This window comes from Dermochelys coriacea, chromosome 16, assembly GCF_009764565.3.
Source record: "Dermochelys coriacea isolate rDerCor1 chromosome 16, rDerCor1.pri.v4, whole genome shotgun sequence".
Taxonomy (NCBI): domain Eukaryota; kingdom Metazoa; phylum Chordata; order Testudines; family Dermochelyidae; genus Dermochelys; species Dermochelys coriacea.
In genome coordinates this window covers 13786881-13803835 of record NC_050083.1, presented here as the reverse complement: position 1 = coordinate 13803835, position 16955 = coordinate 13786881, and the positions used below count along the sequence as shown (strand labels likewise).

General features: G+C 46.3%; 1 long non-coding RNA gene across 1 annotated transcript; it reads right to left on the bottom strand.

The window, feature by feature from the left end:
- Nucleotides 1-2356: 2356 nt before the first annotated feature.
- On the bottom strand, nt 2357-15699 carry LOC122456927. The gene is made up of 3 exons (XR_006276104.1): nt 15689-15699; nt 10826-10828; nt 2357-2529 (listed from the first exon to the last, which is right to left on the bottom strand). It is a non-coding gene; the product is annotated as an uncharacterized LOC122456927 (long non-coding RNA).
- Nucleotides 15700-16955: the final 1256 nt, after the last annotated feature.

Here is a 16955-nt window from a genome sequence, read left to right as displayed (position 1 = left end):
ACTGTGAATGGGTATGTGGGCACAATGCTGTGAGGGTGGGGACCCTTCACGTCTCAGGACACAAGTCTCCAAAAGCTCTTGTCCAGCAGGACAGACAGTGGTACCCAGCTGGGCACAGACCTTCCTGCAAACCACCCAGCTGCTAACTACAGAAATGTCTCCTGTGGTGTATTGGTTACATGTGCCTGGTAATAACAACAGAGTAATAATCCAGCCCTGCTGCTCCATGCTTCTTTCTCTCTCTACACCTCCTTTCTCTCTCTTCTGCCACCTTCTCCCTTTCCCATCTTGTCTCACCTTCTCCACAACCCCACTTCATTTCCTTCCCTCTCTCCTCCACAATTCCCCCCTTTTACTCCTCCTTTTTATGTTCTTGGTTCTCCACTCTCTTCCTTTCTTCTCCCTCCTCTCCTCGTCCTCTTGTTATCCTTTCTTTCCAGGGCGATGATAATTATAAACAGCCTTCACAGCAGTGAATGAGCTCAAACACAGAGGCGAGGGTTGCTGATGGGGAAGAGAGTAGCTTGCCATGGCCCATGTATATGGGAAGGGCGACGGTCATTCATAGTGGAGATGGGTCTTACAAACAGAAATCTTGACTATGCTTACACCACTAATAACCACACTGGGAAGAAACTTGCATATGGCAATTCAGGACCAAAGTCTCATGAAGAAAACAAAAATAGATGAACATTTTTTCTTCTTTGACTCACCTCCCCTCAAACAGCAAACTATTTTCTGCCAAACTCAACAAGGCTGTTTACTTTCTAGCCTCTCTTAAAGGATCTCTATGGTTACATTTGTCACGGTAAAGTGGCAGTGAGTAAGAGATTGACTTTCTAGTCTTTCTTCAGGCTCTCTATGGTCAGAATCATCACTATGTGGGTGACGTTGGTGGAGCAAACCTGATTCAGAATGCATTTGCCAAAATGTCTCTGTCCTGAGCTTCTGACTTCAAATAATCCCTGTTAATCCAGGACCTAACACCTGTAGCTCAAGGTTATTTCATAATCAAATCCAAGCTAACGATTTGAGTTACAATCCATCCTTTCTCCCTTGGTATTTTGCATTGTTTCCCCATATCTATTTTAGGAGGGCAACACCTGCAATCCTTTACTGCAGAACAATCTTCTTCATTATGCTAAAGGGGCACCGTCAGCATAAAAATAACAGGTCAAATTTTGCTCTCATTTACAGCCACACAATCCCCAGTTAACCTCCAATGGTACAACAGGTGTAAACAACACCACAATTTAGCCCCATAAATGTAAATAAGAATTCCTTATATGCATTGCTCATTAGAACGGCAGCAGGCATGACTGCTATAGTCCAGTTATTATTACTTTTACATTAGCACCTAGAGATCCCAACCAAGATCAGGGTGCTGGACATACACACAGTGAAGAGTTTACCTTCTAAGTACTAATACATCTAAAACTCCCCTTTGCCGTGATGCCTACAAAAAAACTTGACACTGGCTAGGAAGCTGGGGCACTGAGCACGGCCCATCCTGCCAACCAATATTGTCTCATAGTTACCTTGTGCTCCCTCATCTGTCTCTACTGATTTGTTGGCTCTCGTCTGATCCTTAGCCTGGAAGCTCTCTGGGGCAGGGCAGCCGTCAGTTTGTTCTGTGTTTGTACAGTGTTCTGCACAAGAGTGGCCTGGCCCATGCCTGGAGCTCTAGGAGATCTAGGAGCCAATACAAATAATATATATATATATATATAAATAATATAGCGAAAATAATTCACAAGCAGATACAAGCTTGTAGGGGAAAGAGAGGCAAAGTGACTTGATCAGTGTCACAGAGCAGGTGAATGGCAGAGCCAGGAACAGAAGCCAGGACTTTGACATCCCAGACCATTCCCCTCTCAGCTGACAATACTGCCCTTTTCCCCAAGTTACTTCTGCAATTTCCATTCTAATTCCCTGACTGTTAGCAACTCCCTTGCTGCTGGGTCCATTCGAACTCCCAACTGATGCTTGACAAACCGAATGTTTTTCAGTCACTTCTGAAATGTTCACTTTGGAGCGCTGAAATATCCCAGGCTTTGGCCTCTGCCTGCAGATGAATTCATCTGCAAAGTTGGAATCTAAACCATTCAGCCAGTTTGGAGAACAAGGCGAGGGGAAAACAAAACAGCGCTTCCTTCATGGGAAAGGAACATCTTGTGAATTTTGTTTGCTTGCCTCTGCAGAAGAAACAGCTGGGGGTAGAGAGTTGAAGTCACACCATATTATTTGAGAAGATGGTACGTGGTCAAACAAAGATTGCATCTCAATGCACAGGGGCAGAATTGGGGGAGTGCGGGCATTTCCAGACTTTAGAGTTCTTAACTGAGGACATTCGCCCCTATACCCAGGTCGGACAACCGATTTGCACGTCTTCGGGCTTCGAAGTTCTCGTTTGAATATTTGCTACCACCACCAAGATCTGCACCTGCGGCAGCTCCACCCGGGCCCACGCCCTAGGCTTCAAGGCGCACCGCAGCGGCCCTCCTACTCATCGCGGCATAGCCCCCGCAACTCTCATTGCCGGCAACAGGAACTGAGGACACTTGATTTTCTATTAGGGTTTGATTACACTTGTATTTTTAGACGTTTTAACACCTGTTAACTAATGTGATTGTAAGACAGGACACAAACATTTGTCTCCTGCAACACACATTTGTGTAGTGTTGACACTGGAATTTACAGTCTTATTAACACACATTAAAACTTTACTAAAAATTTAAAGACCAGTTCTCATTTACAGAGAGGCCACCTTGACACTGATCTGGCAATGTAAAAGGACTTTGGAGTGGGAGTAAAGAATATTTACACCAAATCTAAACCCTCTTTATACAGCCAGAGTGGTGTAAAGGAGCCTTAGTATAATGAGAATCAGCCATAAGTTGAAATCTATCCCTGTGCAGAGAGCCGTCAAAGACTTATGCACCATATAAGGGATGCATGCGCTAGCTCTGTGCAGAGCAATGGATTTCACTCTGAATGAGATGATTTTGGATTATCAAAGTGAGAAGAATTTTTAAAATCTCATTTGTTTTTCACCACCTAAATTGTTTCTTTGCTTTTCACTTGGCTTGGACTTAGTTTCACTTTCCATTTATAAGCAATTTCCTTTCATATACTGGAAACCCAGACAATGCAGCACTGTAGTAGTGCTAGATTTCCACTAGGAATGTGTTTAAATTGTGTGTGTGTGTGTGTGTGTGTGTGTGTGTGTGTGTGTGTGTGTGTGTGTAATGCTTCTATTAATTTTTGTTTAAATTAGAAAAAACATTTGAGTGATATTAGTCACTGTGAAAGCCCCTTGCTGCTCCAACCCTAAATTTTGGCCTACTTTACCCTGGAGCGTCCCTTTAATTGAAAAGGCGACTGCTACTCAGGGCACCATTTTGGTTAGCATGTGCGTAGCTATTCTTGGAGATGTGAGGAAGATAAATGCATAGAAGGGGAGTAAAAGGTATTGGAAATTACCCTACATCAGCTGGGGCCTTTTCCCGGGGGAATCCTGTTTTCATTTATTCTTTATAGGCCTGGCTCATAACCCACTGAAATCAACCACTGACTGCAATGTGCTTTAGACGAGGCCCTGTCTGAGGGAAGAAGCAAGCCACAGCTTATCAGGACCACGGGGATCTCAGCCACTACTGCCATGGGGCAATGACTAGGAGATTAATCCAAAGGGATGCCAAGCCTTTTAGCTCCAATCATGAGCTCTGTGGAAGTTTGGGCTCCAGACACACACACACACGTTTGTGAGTGGGGAGGGATAAATGGTTCTAATACTGTCCTTTTCCTAAATGTCATTGACCCTTAGCCCCCAGTAAGACTCGAATAAGCAAAGAACGACTCGTCTTGGCACACCACTGTAGGAGCTCTATCATCTAGACTATGCGCATTTCTGGAGGACAGACATCTCTCTCTAGCTATGCAGCGCATGTGTGCAAAAAAAAAAAAAAAAAAAAGATACAATCAGAGCTCCCACGAGAGCTTGCCAGCTCCCCGATCGTTTGTCTGAGGAACTGCATCCACGAAACCTGCTTCTTAAAGACTCCAAACCCGGAGCCTGGACTTGCAGAGCTCCTTGGCTCACCACGGTAGGTTAGATAAAATTGTGCTGACTGTGTTCTCCAAGCCTCTGCTGACAAGCCTGCTGCTTATTGTTAGGGGAGGGCAGACGCCTCGCAGGCTGGGCTCTTCTCTCTCTCTCTCTCTCTCTCTCTCACTGCTATCCATAATCTCGACAGCCTGCTCTTCCCCTGTATTGATTACCACCTTGGACAGGAGTCCTGATCTGTAAGCACCGCGCTGCAGAGAGAGAGAGAGCTTCCTCTTGGGGGTTACGGATACAGCTGTGAGATATACAGCTGTGTCAATAGAGCCAGCGCAGGCCAGGAGGCGACTCAGGATTTATCGCAAGACACTTTCCACTCGGGAAATCTCCTCCAGAGGGGAAGCGAGAGCGCCACTGCTAGCCTAGAAACCAACACCTCAGCAAGGAGAGATTTACTGATATCGACCCTAAAATACCATTGGCCTCTTAAGGCGGAAACAGCACTGGGCACAAGGGTGGGTTGGACTTCAAATGTTTCTGCCGGTGTGAAAGTTTTTATCAGCATGAGAGACACTGCCGATACCTCTCCTGGGGAACAGGAGGAGACCCAAAAGAGTGGGTTGTTTCCTGCTGCAGGGCTGGGAAAGTATCTGGGGGGGGTGATGTCTCAATAGGTCTCGCCACCCACACCTACCCGGGAAATCAGTGAAAAGCAGGAGGCTTATTTAGGTGCCTAAACATGGTACCTAATTTTAGGCACCCAAGTTTGAAGATTTTTACCACCATGCTTCATTCTTACGTCATGTCTTTTGGGTGATAATCTCAAAGCACTTCATAAACACGAATGAATTAGCCTCACTGCCCCCTGAGAGATGGGTAAATACCATGAGGCCTATTTCACAGAGGGCTAAACTGAAGCACAGAGAGGTTAGACTAATTTATCCAAGATCACACAGCAAAATAATAGCGGAGCCAAGAACTGAACCAGGAGCTCTAATCCAAGAGCATCTGCTCTGCTAGACCAGATGCCTGAAGCAGCCTGAGAGCTGGCTTTCCCTGGGGAAATCTAGGGACAGATTTTCAAGTTTGCAGCTCCCAGGGTGACACAGAGGTCCAGTTTTTCCGAGGAGCTCAGCACCCGATGTGCATCTAACATGCTGAGCTCTGTTGAAAATCTGGCCCCAATTTTGAGTGTAAAACTCTTTTGAAAATTTGGCCAGAGGGCCTGATCGAAACCCCACGAAGTCAACTGCAAGATTCCCATAGACTTCAGTGGACTCTGGATGAGGACCAGAATGAAGGAATAAACTCCCCATGCAAGTAACGATCAAAAGAAAGCGAAAACTGACCCAATAAAAGTCAGATCTGTTAAGATGAATCCCTTCTGGTTTACACATCTGACATACATCTTTCAACAAAATTTGTATTTATCCAACATTTGCTTAACCACAAAATGCCAGAGAGCATCAATATCCCTTTCATGCACAATGGTTCAAAAAGAATTGAGTTACAATAAATAAGGGGATACACCAGTTATTGAACCACCGAGTTACTTTTTACCAGGCAAAGTTTACTCATTCACCCTGCTACCTAGTTCCAAGATGTAAAATTAAGGGGCTGGTTCTGCTCTTTCCTCTCTTACTGATCTATCACTCCCTGGGGTGGAGATAGAAAATGAGTGCATCTGCCTCTCAGCAGATTCACCACAGTATATTTCCTTGGTGGCCAAGGCCTTTTCACCAGATGCCTATTAAGGGCCTGACTCAGTAAGTGTGGAAGCCAGTGCAAAACTCCCATTGACTTCAGTGGGAGCAAGCCATAAAGCAATCAGGTCTGTTAATATAACTATTTTGGTGCACCTCGCAGCAGGATGTTACTGTCTATACATCTTTGAACAGTACAGACACCAATGAGGGGGAGGAACGTTTAGGGTATTTAAAAAAAAAAGGTGGAACTAGGAATAAAGAGATGAGATTAAGAAAGAGAACATGTAGGATGAATATCAGCAAGAACCTCTTGCCTGGGAAACAGTACAAAACTGCATAATCCCAACGTGCTGCAGTACTGTTGGCAGTACTGTTGTCTTTTCATTAAAAAAATAAAAAGGTGGGAAATTAAATACAAAAAGTTTCATTATGGTAAAGTTAAGGCTGCAGATTTATAGCAAACAAATCCCAGTGCTGCCAACATTCAGCACTTGTGATTTTGCCACAAGTCTCATGATAGTCCATGTTTTCTTAAAGCACCAGTCCCTGCTACTGCTGGAGAACTTCAGCTTAAAGTAAGCTTCTAGTCTTCTTGGTTATGGAGAAAAGCTTGAAAATGGGAATCGTGAGGACTCAAAAAGCATAAGGCAAATCCATGAGGAGGGGGACATGGCTGGGAGATCAGTTCTTGCTATCCAGAGTCCAGTGGGAGACCATGGGACTAGGCAGCAGAGTGGTGGCAAAGGGCATCCATATAGATGTTCTCTACAGATGTCCCAAAATGTAGGGGATCCCTGGGTTAAGAGCATGGGACTCCTGGCTTCTTTTGCAGGGAGCTATTTGGAATTTGGTAAACCTTGTACCTAATGGAAGAATGAATAGGAAACTCAGCAACTTTTCAACTCACTGGTTTCCCTCTCCTCTGCCCGAGTTATTCCCATGGAAGTGAGAATAGACTCTATGCTCATAAAGGAAGGGATTTTTTTTTATAGTATTGTTCCTATGTATTCAGTGTTGACAATTGCTAGATGCTGTGTAAGACATTAAAGTAAAGGAAGACTGAAGAACCCTGATTTCTCTCCCCCACCCCAACCCCGCAAAATGTCAAAATTAGGATTACAGAAAGAAAAAAAAATGTGACTTTAAAAAATACTTCCACATGGCCACTGTAGTTCAGCAGTGTATTGATGACTATGGACTGCTCGCCAATTAGGAGGCCAGTGGCTCAAGTTTTTAATACTGTCAGCCTGCTTGCAAATCAGTTGCCTCCTGTGGGCTACTGAGCACCCACTGTCATGGCAATGGACTCCTGACACTATACACAAGCCCTGTTTGAAAAGTGACTTGGATCCTGAATGAAGCAACACAATGGAATCCACAGCAAAGATACAATTGATAATGCACCTCAACTCACTAGAGTCAGGAGTGAATTTTAATGGGTTTTTTTTAGCTCCTTGGAGAAATGAGCAAATTCCACAAAAAAACAGGGAGGGAATGGAGAGAGAGAAATAACTCATTTTAGTTCTACAAATTAAAACTTAGGAGCCAAAATCTCATGACAGTCAATGGGGTTTTGGCTCGTAAATGTCTAAATCCCTTTTGAAAATGAGACTTAGGCTCCTGGTGGTCAGGAGTTGCAATGCTGAACAATGCCTACGTACCTTTAAAAATCTGGGCCCGTGCTTATGGACATTGGCACATGCTTCAGTGCTTTGCTAAATCCTGGTTTAGAAGCAGAATCTGGCCTGGGGAGAAGATGGAGATATGCCAATGCAGGTCTCTGTCTCTGGTTTAAAGAACTGCTGTACTGGGGGTCAGGCCCCCCTGCTCAACTGGAAGGGTGCAGGCTCTGAAGGGGAAGCAGGCAGAGTCTCAAGGCTCAGACAGAACTACACTATGAACAGTTTATTGTCTATATTTGTAACACACTGGTACCAAACCTGCTTCCTACATTGCAGGATCTCCATCCTTTTTCCCCACTCCTCCTCTCTCTCTCTCTTTCTTCCCTTTGTTCCCTCCCCCATTATCCTTCCTTAGCTCGACCTTTCACTATCCTTCTTTCTTTCTCATCTCAAACCAACTCTCTCTCTTTTCTCATCTTCCCTCCCTCCTTTCCATGCTGCCAAGTCTGCAGGTTTCCTGCTGTGACCTTGAGCTGATTGCTGGAGCTGGTGGTGGGTTTCTTAAAGGAGCCGCATGGGCAGCTGTCACTGGGGCGATTTGTGTTCTCCTGCTGTCAGTCACGGCAAGGGACCATGCTCCATTGGGCCAGGACCCTTTGTGGGTGGGGTGGGGGCTAGCAAGGGGGCGCACAACTCTGGCAGCAAATGGGGGAGGACGTGGGCAGCTGGCTGAAAGTTCTGCGAGCCAATGGGAGCGCTCACTCGCTCCAAGCATGGGCATTGGTTGCCAGAGTTATGGACTGGTTGTTCCCATCAATGGCCGCTATGTTTCAGATGGGGTAGCACAGTAGATGGAGGTGGTTTCTTGCCTCTGTATCTGGCACCTCCGCCTCCCTCCCGTTACTGGACTTTAGTCCCCATTTAAGTCCTGCACATTTTAAAGCCTTTGACCTAGAAGGCCAGGATGGGGATCTGCTTTCTAATGGGCTAGTGATCAGATTCAAGTAGCACAATTCACTCAGCCTAAGCAACAGCAGCTCCATCAATGGGAGCTCTGCACAGAGATTATGGGTAGAGCAGGGCCCTTCGCTTCAAAGGAAGATTTCACTTCATTGCCCTGTGTGCGAATCATAGACTTGCAGGCACTGGCAACTTCCAGATAGTTTTGAACTTCAGCCACACCTAGAGGAGAGAAGTCTCTCTTCCCCCTCAACGTGCAAACCCCTCCCTCCTCTAGCACATCCAGCTCGCCACAAACATGCTCCTAGGGCAGCTAGTGTGTTCATACAAATATCCACACACTCAAACTAACAGTGCATTCTCACACACACACACACACGTGCAAAGACACAGAGCTCAATACGCACAGTCACACACACACACTAACCTACCTTCACACTCCTACAAACAACACCACACCAAAACAGCAAAGAGGTGTGCTGGGGATTCAGGTAGATGGCTCTCTGCCCTCGGTGTAGTCATGAATCAATGACCCAGCCCAGTGCTAGGGGGCGCTGTGCTCCAGGAGGTGCCTGCAGAGACTCAGAAAACCTGTGGTCTTTAGGTCTCACCACCCTTTTTCACAAGTATAGTATAATTAGTCTTGATGCCCCGGCCAAATGCCAATTTGGGCAATTACGAACTGCCAGCCTCAATCCCCCCTGCAGTTTCAACTGGAGGCAGCACCTTCTGTCTTCAGTTCATGTCTTGTTTGGCTGTATGCTCTTAAACAGCTGTTGTGTCCCAACCAAGAAGTGGCTGCATTTCAGTGGTGGACAAAGTTTATAAACGGCTTTGTAATGAAGAGAGATTTGGGATGTAATTCATTGTGATTATAACATACAAACACATGCTCTGGACTAAAACATGAAAGCTCATATTTCAATTCCTTCAGCAATTAGCTATTGCAGAAGTTAAACCAGCAATCTACAGGTATTGGCCCAACATAGCTGGGCATGTCGAACCTGAAGCCGTTAGCTTAGGGCAAGAAATTGTTCTAGAGGATAATTGTGTAAATGTTGGATTGTGAACTTTTTACTCATGCTGGTGAATACTTACTCACGGAAGTAGTTCTGTTGACTCCAACAGAACCACTAGTGAGTAGAACTGCTTACCAGTGTAAAGGGTTCACACTTCACACAAACCCTGACATTCTTTGTTAATAAACACAGAAAACATTAAATAACTTCATGTTTGTGATACCTAACCCAAACTCTTTCCGAGTTCTCGTTAGAGCTGGACAGACAATTTGCAGTGCAAAAATTGTGAAATTTAGCCCCTTTTTCTGCTGCAAATTGTGTGCAAACACATCATGATTCCTATGAATTCATGTGATGCTACTCCTTCACTGGAGGTTTTGTGCAAATACAAAATCCCATGAGCATACCATATGCCCCAGACGTAGAGCTGATTTTGAGTTGTATCAAGTCATACCATAATGGGGGGATTTCTTTATATTCACCTTAGAGCTACTGCCACAATGACTCAAGAAAAGATTCAAGAAGTGGAATTACCTTGTGAATTCTCCTCATTTGACTCAAATGTTCCAGGGAAATTCTGCCCAAGTATAAAATGATGCCTGGGAAATTGGCTTAGTCTTGGCGAATGTAAAGCCCAAGTGAAAATTAGGCCTATCATGGAGAATCAAACGTTTAAAAGTGATCTAAAGCTACGACAAACACTTTATAGGCCAATCAAGAGAAAAGACCCCTGCACTGATGAGACCTCTTTTATTGTTCAGAACTGCCTCCTATGAAGAGAACTGGACGCTAAAGTGAGTTCTGCCATCATGGAGCAGTTACTAACGACCCTTTGTCACAGATATTTTAAGAAGTAATTTGGACAAACCAAATGGCCTGAGATTCCAACCTTGTTTGATGGTCCAGGACATGTAGAGGACCACAGTCATTAAATGCCTTAAAGGTGAACAACAACACTTAGAAATTATGCAGGAGTCCATAGTTAGAGTGGAGTTGAATTAATATGGAAGCTCATGGGAAACCAGTGAAAGGGAATCTTAAATTAGGGACAAAGTTTACAACAAGGGCTGCAGCATTCTTCAGTGACTGTCATCGGGAGCATCAGCAAACAAATCCCAGTAGCCAAGCCTTGGGGAAATGGTAGCTTTGACCAGTGATTCCAAGCCTTCCTTCTTATTAAGCAACAGTCTCAGCCTGTATGTTCTGGAGATGGAAGATGTTCTAGTGACAGATCCATTGACAATGCCCAAACTATAGGCTTGATCCAAAACCCATTGACTTCAATGAGCTAACTACTCATGCTGAACTATCCGTTTGCCCTCATATGAAGCTGTGACACTTTTGTTACCTTTCCCACACTTGAAGAGCAGCTCTGTGTAAGCTCAAAAGCTTGTCTCTCTCACCAACAGAAGTTGGTCCAATAAAAGATAGTACCTCCCCCACCTTGTCTCTAACATCCTGCGACCAACACAGCTACAAAAATATGCATACAGCAGAGCTCTTGTCTTCTTACATGTCTGTAAATGCCATGCACATCAATGGTGCTAGATGAACAATAAACACTACTGTACAGCACTCAGGCTCAGGAAAATAGCATCAATTGGAATTACCAAACTGGTTGAAGAAGCACATGAGCCATTAGCAAGATGTCTGTATGAGTGGGATTTAAGCAAAGACGTTGTCTACTCTGGGATTCTAGCCACCAGCATAGCTGCACCACTTTGAAACTGGAGTAAACTGCACCAGTGCAAGCTGTGTGTAAATTGTGTCAGCACCAAAGACCAGATTTTCAAAAATGTTCAGGGTCTGATTTTCAACAGCTTGGCACCCACAACTGGAGCTGGACTTTCAAAAGTGGTCATCTCCAAGTGTGTCTGGAAATCTGGCTTTGGTGGTGGGTGCTGAGCATTTTGGGAATCTGGCTCTAGGGGTTTGCACTGCTCACCCAGTGAAGACAAGATCTAACTAAATCATGTGACCTGTAAGAATATGGAGTAAGCAGCTGGAGGAGAAATCACAGCCCAGGGTATGTAGATCTGGGGGATGAACGGCCAGAAGAGCAAGCTAAAGGATCCTATCACTGAGCCCTAATGCAGAGCAATGCGCAAAGCTGAAGGCTCAGTAAAAATGGACCCATGAGAGGTGTTGCTGATCGATATTGTAAACAAAGCCAAAGCCGTTGTGACAGCCCAGGAACACACTGCAAACAGGTCACACGGTCAGAGGTGCTGAGTGCTGCCAAAGGGCTAAAAACCCAAAGCAACAGAGAACCCGACACAGAAGGATCCAATCAACAAGTCTATAAATGTTATCAAATCCACAGCTCCCCAGGAACTTTCTGGGGGTTGTTCCACACCACCAGCTGGAAGCGAATTCAGACTCTCTTGTCCCTGTCGCATGAGATGAAGGCAAATTGCCGTTAGCTCTTATCAGTACAGGTTTTATGAAAGACAGTGGAGCATTCTGGGAAGGAGGGAGATATTGTTTCTGGAGGTGGGAAAAACCTGCAAAATTTGGATTCAGATTTCAAGCATGCCACAGTTTGCCAGAGCTCGGATCCAAGGTTTTGGTTCAGTCCGTTAAGGTGACTGGTACTGAAATTCAGACCCAGGCTTGAGATGGGAGGCTCAAGTCCAGAGTTTCGATTCAGACCCATCTCTAATTATTATATCCACATACTAATGGGGAAACTGAGGCAGTGTGGGGCCAAGGACCCGGAGGTATTCAATGGCACAGCCCTGAGAGAAACCCAGAAGTGCTGACTCCCTATAAGAGACCACAAAATAAGATGCGTATCTAAAGTAAGAACCCCCAGCCCCCAAAAACGCAGGGTGGACTCTGCACTGCTGGACGGTGGCTTGGGAGCTCCTATCCCATCTGCTGACCTGAGGGTTGGGACTCGCTGACCCTACGCTCAGGAGAGAAGAACTTTCGGAAAAAAGCAAACATGGGAGGAGGCGGGGTGGAGGAGGAGAGGAAAGAAAAGGAGAGAAATGAATTTTCCCGCTGCCCCAGTGGTGTTGTCGATCGATCGCGTGCAGGTTACTGGGGAGCGGTGGCGAGAGCCTCATTCCCAACTGCTAGCTTACAATTATTGGAAAGAACCCCGAGCTGCTGCTGCAGCGAAATTAGTTATTGATCTCTCGTCTGTGTGACGAGGCTCGCTCTCCTCTCTCTGCTGCTGCCACTGCAGCACCTCCCAGCTGCTCTGGTGCTGTATGCTCAGCAGCCCAAATCCCACCAGCCTCCCTCTGCCTGCCCCTCCGACGTTGTGGGGGCAGCATCCATGGGGCACTGTAATTCAGCTGGAGATTTCCAATGGTATGAGAGGCCTGGAGGGAACGGAGTTCAGCACACAAGACTGGGGAGCCCCTGATAACCATCCCCCCACACACACATCAGGAGCCCAACCCAGCTGTAAATGGAAGGCTGTATCCTAGTGAAGTCATGACCCCTCTCTGCGTGAGTGCAGGAGAGGGGAAGAAGAGGGCAGGTAAGGGAAACAGGAGCCAATCAGAATCCAGCTATGCCAGAGCAAGCCCGGGGCCTGAGGTCTGCACTGGAAGAGACCTGTGCCATAAGCAAGGCTGGAGCAGCCTCCCCCCCAGCACCCTATTCGAACTGCTCACCCCATCAGATCACCACCAAAGCAATGCTCGAGGGCCTGATCCTGCGCCCTCAAGTTCTGCTGACGTCAGCGGGTGGGGAAGGTGCTCAGCGTGTCTCAGGATCAACGCCCATATGGCGCTCACTCCCAAGATGCTAGAGTGCTTTTTCCCCCCACCCCCGAGTTGTGTCTAATGCCCCCTTCTCCACTCCTCCCCTCCCTCCTGCCCACAGGCTGGCAAGTGCTTGTGGCTACCACCTAGGCTGGCTGCCACAGCACAGCTGCTTAACATCTGCCAGCCGGCTACCCACATAGCATCCCTCACTTGCTCCACCCACTCACTGGGCTACCTCCAGAACTGGTCAGAGCCCTGTGGGCCAGCTGGTGAATATGGCCTTGACCATGCTGCAGTACTGCATGCACAAGCAAATCGTGTGTGTGTGTGTGTGTGTGTGTGTGTGTATATAAGCAAATCCCCCATTTGTTTGTGTGCGTGCGCATGCATTTCCACAGCCCATCACCATTTGGTCTCCAAACTGCTGTGGGACTGGGAACACCGTAGGGTGTTTCCTGAGCCTCTTTTCACCTCTGAACTGGTCAGAGCCCTGTGGGCCAGCTGGTGAATATGGCCCTGACCATGCTGCAGTACTGCATGCACAAGCAAATCGTGTGTGTGTGTGTGTGTGTATATAAGCAAATCCCCCATTTGTTTGTGTGCGTGCGCATGCATTTCCACAGCCCATCACCATTTGGTCTCCAAACTGCTGTGGGACTGGGAACACCGTAGGGTGTTTCCTGAGCCTCTTTTCACCTCTGAACTGGTCAGAGCCCTGTGGGCCAGCTGGTGAATATGGCCCTGACCATGCTGCAGTACTGCATGCACAAGCAAATTGTGTGTGTGTGTGTGTGTGTGTGTGTGTGTGTGTGTGTGTGTGTGTATATACGCAAATCCCCCATTTGTTTGTGTGCGTGCGCGTGCATTTCCACAGCCCATCACCATTTGGTCTCCAAACTGCTGTGGGAGTGGGAACACTGTAGGGTGTTTCCTGAGCCTCTTTTCACCTCTGGATAAATGGTCAGGCTCTGCTTGGAGAGCCCAGGGTATGTGCACAGATAACAGCAGGAAATCAGGCAATCTAAGAGCCTTTTGTTGTACTGAAAAGGGCTCTTTACATCACAGGGTGGGCTGCTGCAGGGGGAATCTGTGGGAAGGGAGCTTTGTTCCTCACTGCCTGAAATGTAAACACTCTCCCTCAAGCTCACCAGGGTCAGGCTGGCTGGGGGGTCCCTTCCCCATTGTCAGTTTTCTCCCAGCAGCAACAGCCGTGTGGGAAGGAGCTGGATTTTAATACTAGATTTTATAGTTCAGGGGCTGGCCTGACTGAGGCCAAAGGAGACAACTACAGAAAACGGGATGACAGGTAGAGCTGAGAAGGGAATGGTTTTCCTATCCTGGGAAAATTTTCAAGATTCCAACAATTTTCCCCAGCCTGAAATAGGACAAAAAGTCAAAATCTCAAAAAATTTTGCAAATCAAACATGCAAAAAAATATTTTCTTTAAGTTTGGGTCATTTGCAATGCTTCGATTCGATAACTTCAAAAAAATTTGTTTCAATGTCAACCTTTTAATTTTTTTTAACCAAAGAGTAATGTCGATTTCAAAATGAAAAGTTATTTTGAACCAAAAAAACAAAAAAGTTTTCATTTAGAAAATGTCAACATGGGACATTTCAATCATTTTGAAACTTTTTTTTTTAACAATTTGTTGAAACAGGAATTTATGTCCTAACCGACCATTCCCTTGAAAAGTTTCGGGGTTTTGACAAACTGGCATTTTCGGATGAAAAACCGTTTTTGTCAATAAATTCCTGACCAGCTCTATTCACATGGGGAGGGGCTCCTTGCCTCTAAGAAATACGGATCCTTTCCCCTCACCTCATGAGGAGCCATCCTTTCACACACTCAGTTGGGGAGAATGAAATCTCCCCAGAGCATGCTGGGAATAGGGCATCACCATCTCCCCCTCCTGGGGGTACAATGGAGGAAAAGCTCCTCCCTCCACCATGGAGAAAAAGCTCCTTCCTCCACCATGGAGAAGGTAAAAAACTCTGTGGAGAAGCACAGAGGAATGGGTGAAAGAACTGATTGGGGGAACCTTACAAGGAGGGGAATTTTCATATCGCTATCCATCCGTCCCCCGGGTGAAATGGCCAAGAGCCTTGGTAGCAGAACCATCTGGGCACAGTCAAGGTCTTGTGCTAAACTGCAATGGATTGAAACTCTCCGCCTTGATATGGAGACAGGAAACATGTGGGTGAAAATATACTTCTCTTTGGTGGTCATATCAAACCAACAGGGTACTTACAATGGTTCAGAGCCTCTTTTACGGTACTGCACTTGGGAGGTAGAATTCCCAGCTCAAATATTCATGGAGTTCAAGGCCAGAAGGGACCATGGTGAACATCTAGTCTGACAGGCTCCTCATCGCATAGGCCACAGAACTTCCCTGAAATAATTCCTCGAGCAGATATTTTGGAGAAACATCCAATCTTGATTTAAAAACTGCCACTGATGGAGAACCCACCATGACCCTCGGTAAATTGCTCCAATGGTTAAATTACTCTCACCTTTAAAAATGTACACCTTATTTCCCATCTGAATGTGTTTCAACTTCAGCCATTGGATCATGTTAGACCTTTCTCTGATAAACGGAAGAGCCCATTATTAAATATTTGTTCTCCAAGTATAGGGTTACTGTAGCAATTGTGAAAAAATGGGACGGGGGGTGGGGGTAATAGGCACCTGTATAAGAAAAAGTCCCAAAAAATGGGACTGTCCCTTTAAAAGTGGGACATCTGGTCACTCTACCCATGTAGATACTTACAGACTGTAATCAAGTCACCCGCTAACCTTCTCTTTGTTACGCTAAATAGATTGAGCTCTTTGAGTCTGTCATTAGAGGGCTTCAGAGTAGCAGCCATGTTAGTCTGTATTCGCAAAAAGAAAAGGAGTACTTGTGGCACCTTAGAGACTAACAAATTTATTTGAGCATAAGCTTGAAGTGAGCTACAGCTCACTTCATCGGATGCATTTGGTGGAAATGGCTTGTTTCCTAATCCTTTAATCATTCTCCTGGATCTTCTCTGAACCCTCTCCCATTTATCAACATCCTTCTTGAACTGTGCTCACCAAAAATGGACAGAGTATTCCAGCAGCAGTTGCACCAGCGTCAACCAGAGAAGGAAAATAACCATTCTACTCCTTCTCCGGATTCCCTTATTTATGCATCCCACACTCACATTAGCTCTTTTGGCCACAGTGTCACATGCTTTGCTGATTATCTACCATGATCCCCAAACATAGGCACCGACTCCGTGGGTGCTCCAGGGCTGGAGCACCCACAGGGAAAAAAATGGTGATAAGTTCCCCCCACACCCCCCCAATGCCTCCCTGGCAGGCCCCATGGATCAGCGCCTTCCCCTCCCTCCCCGCTCCCACCTCAGTCAGCTGTTTTACGACATGCTGGAGGCTCTGGGAGGGAGGGGGAGGAGCGAGGATGTGATGCGCTCAGGGGAGGGAGTGGAACTTGGTGGGAAGAGGTGGGATGGGGGTGGAGCAGGGGCTGGAAAAGGCAGGGTGGGGTGGAGCGGGGGTAGGAAGAGACAGGGCAGGTAGAGGAAGGGGTGGAGTTGGGATTGAGCCTGGGGCAGAGCTAGGGGTCAAGCACCCCCTGGCACTTTGGAAAGTCGGTGCCTGTGCCCCCAAATCTTTTTCAGAATTCACTACTTCCCAGGACAGAGTCCCCATTCTGTAAGTGTGGCCTACATTCTTTGTTCCCAGATGTACACATTTCCATTTAGCTGTATTAACACTCACATTGTTTGCTTGCGCCTGGTTTACCAAGGGGTCCAGATCACTCTGTCCTCCTCATTATTTACCACTCCCCCAATTTGTGGGTCATCTGCAGACTTGACCAG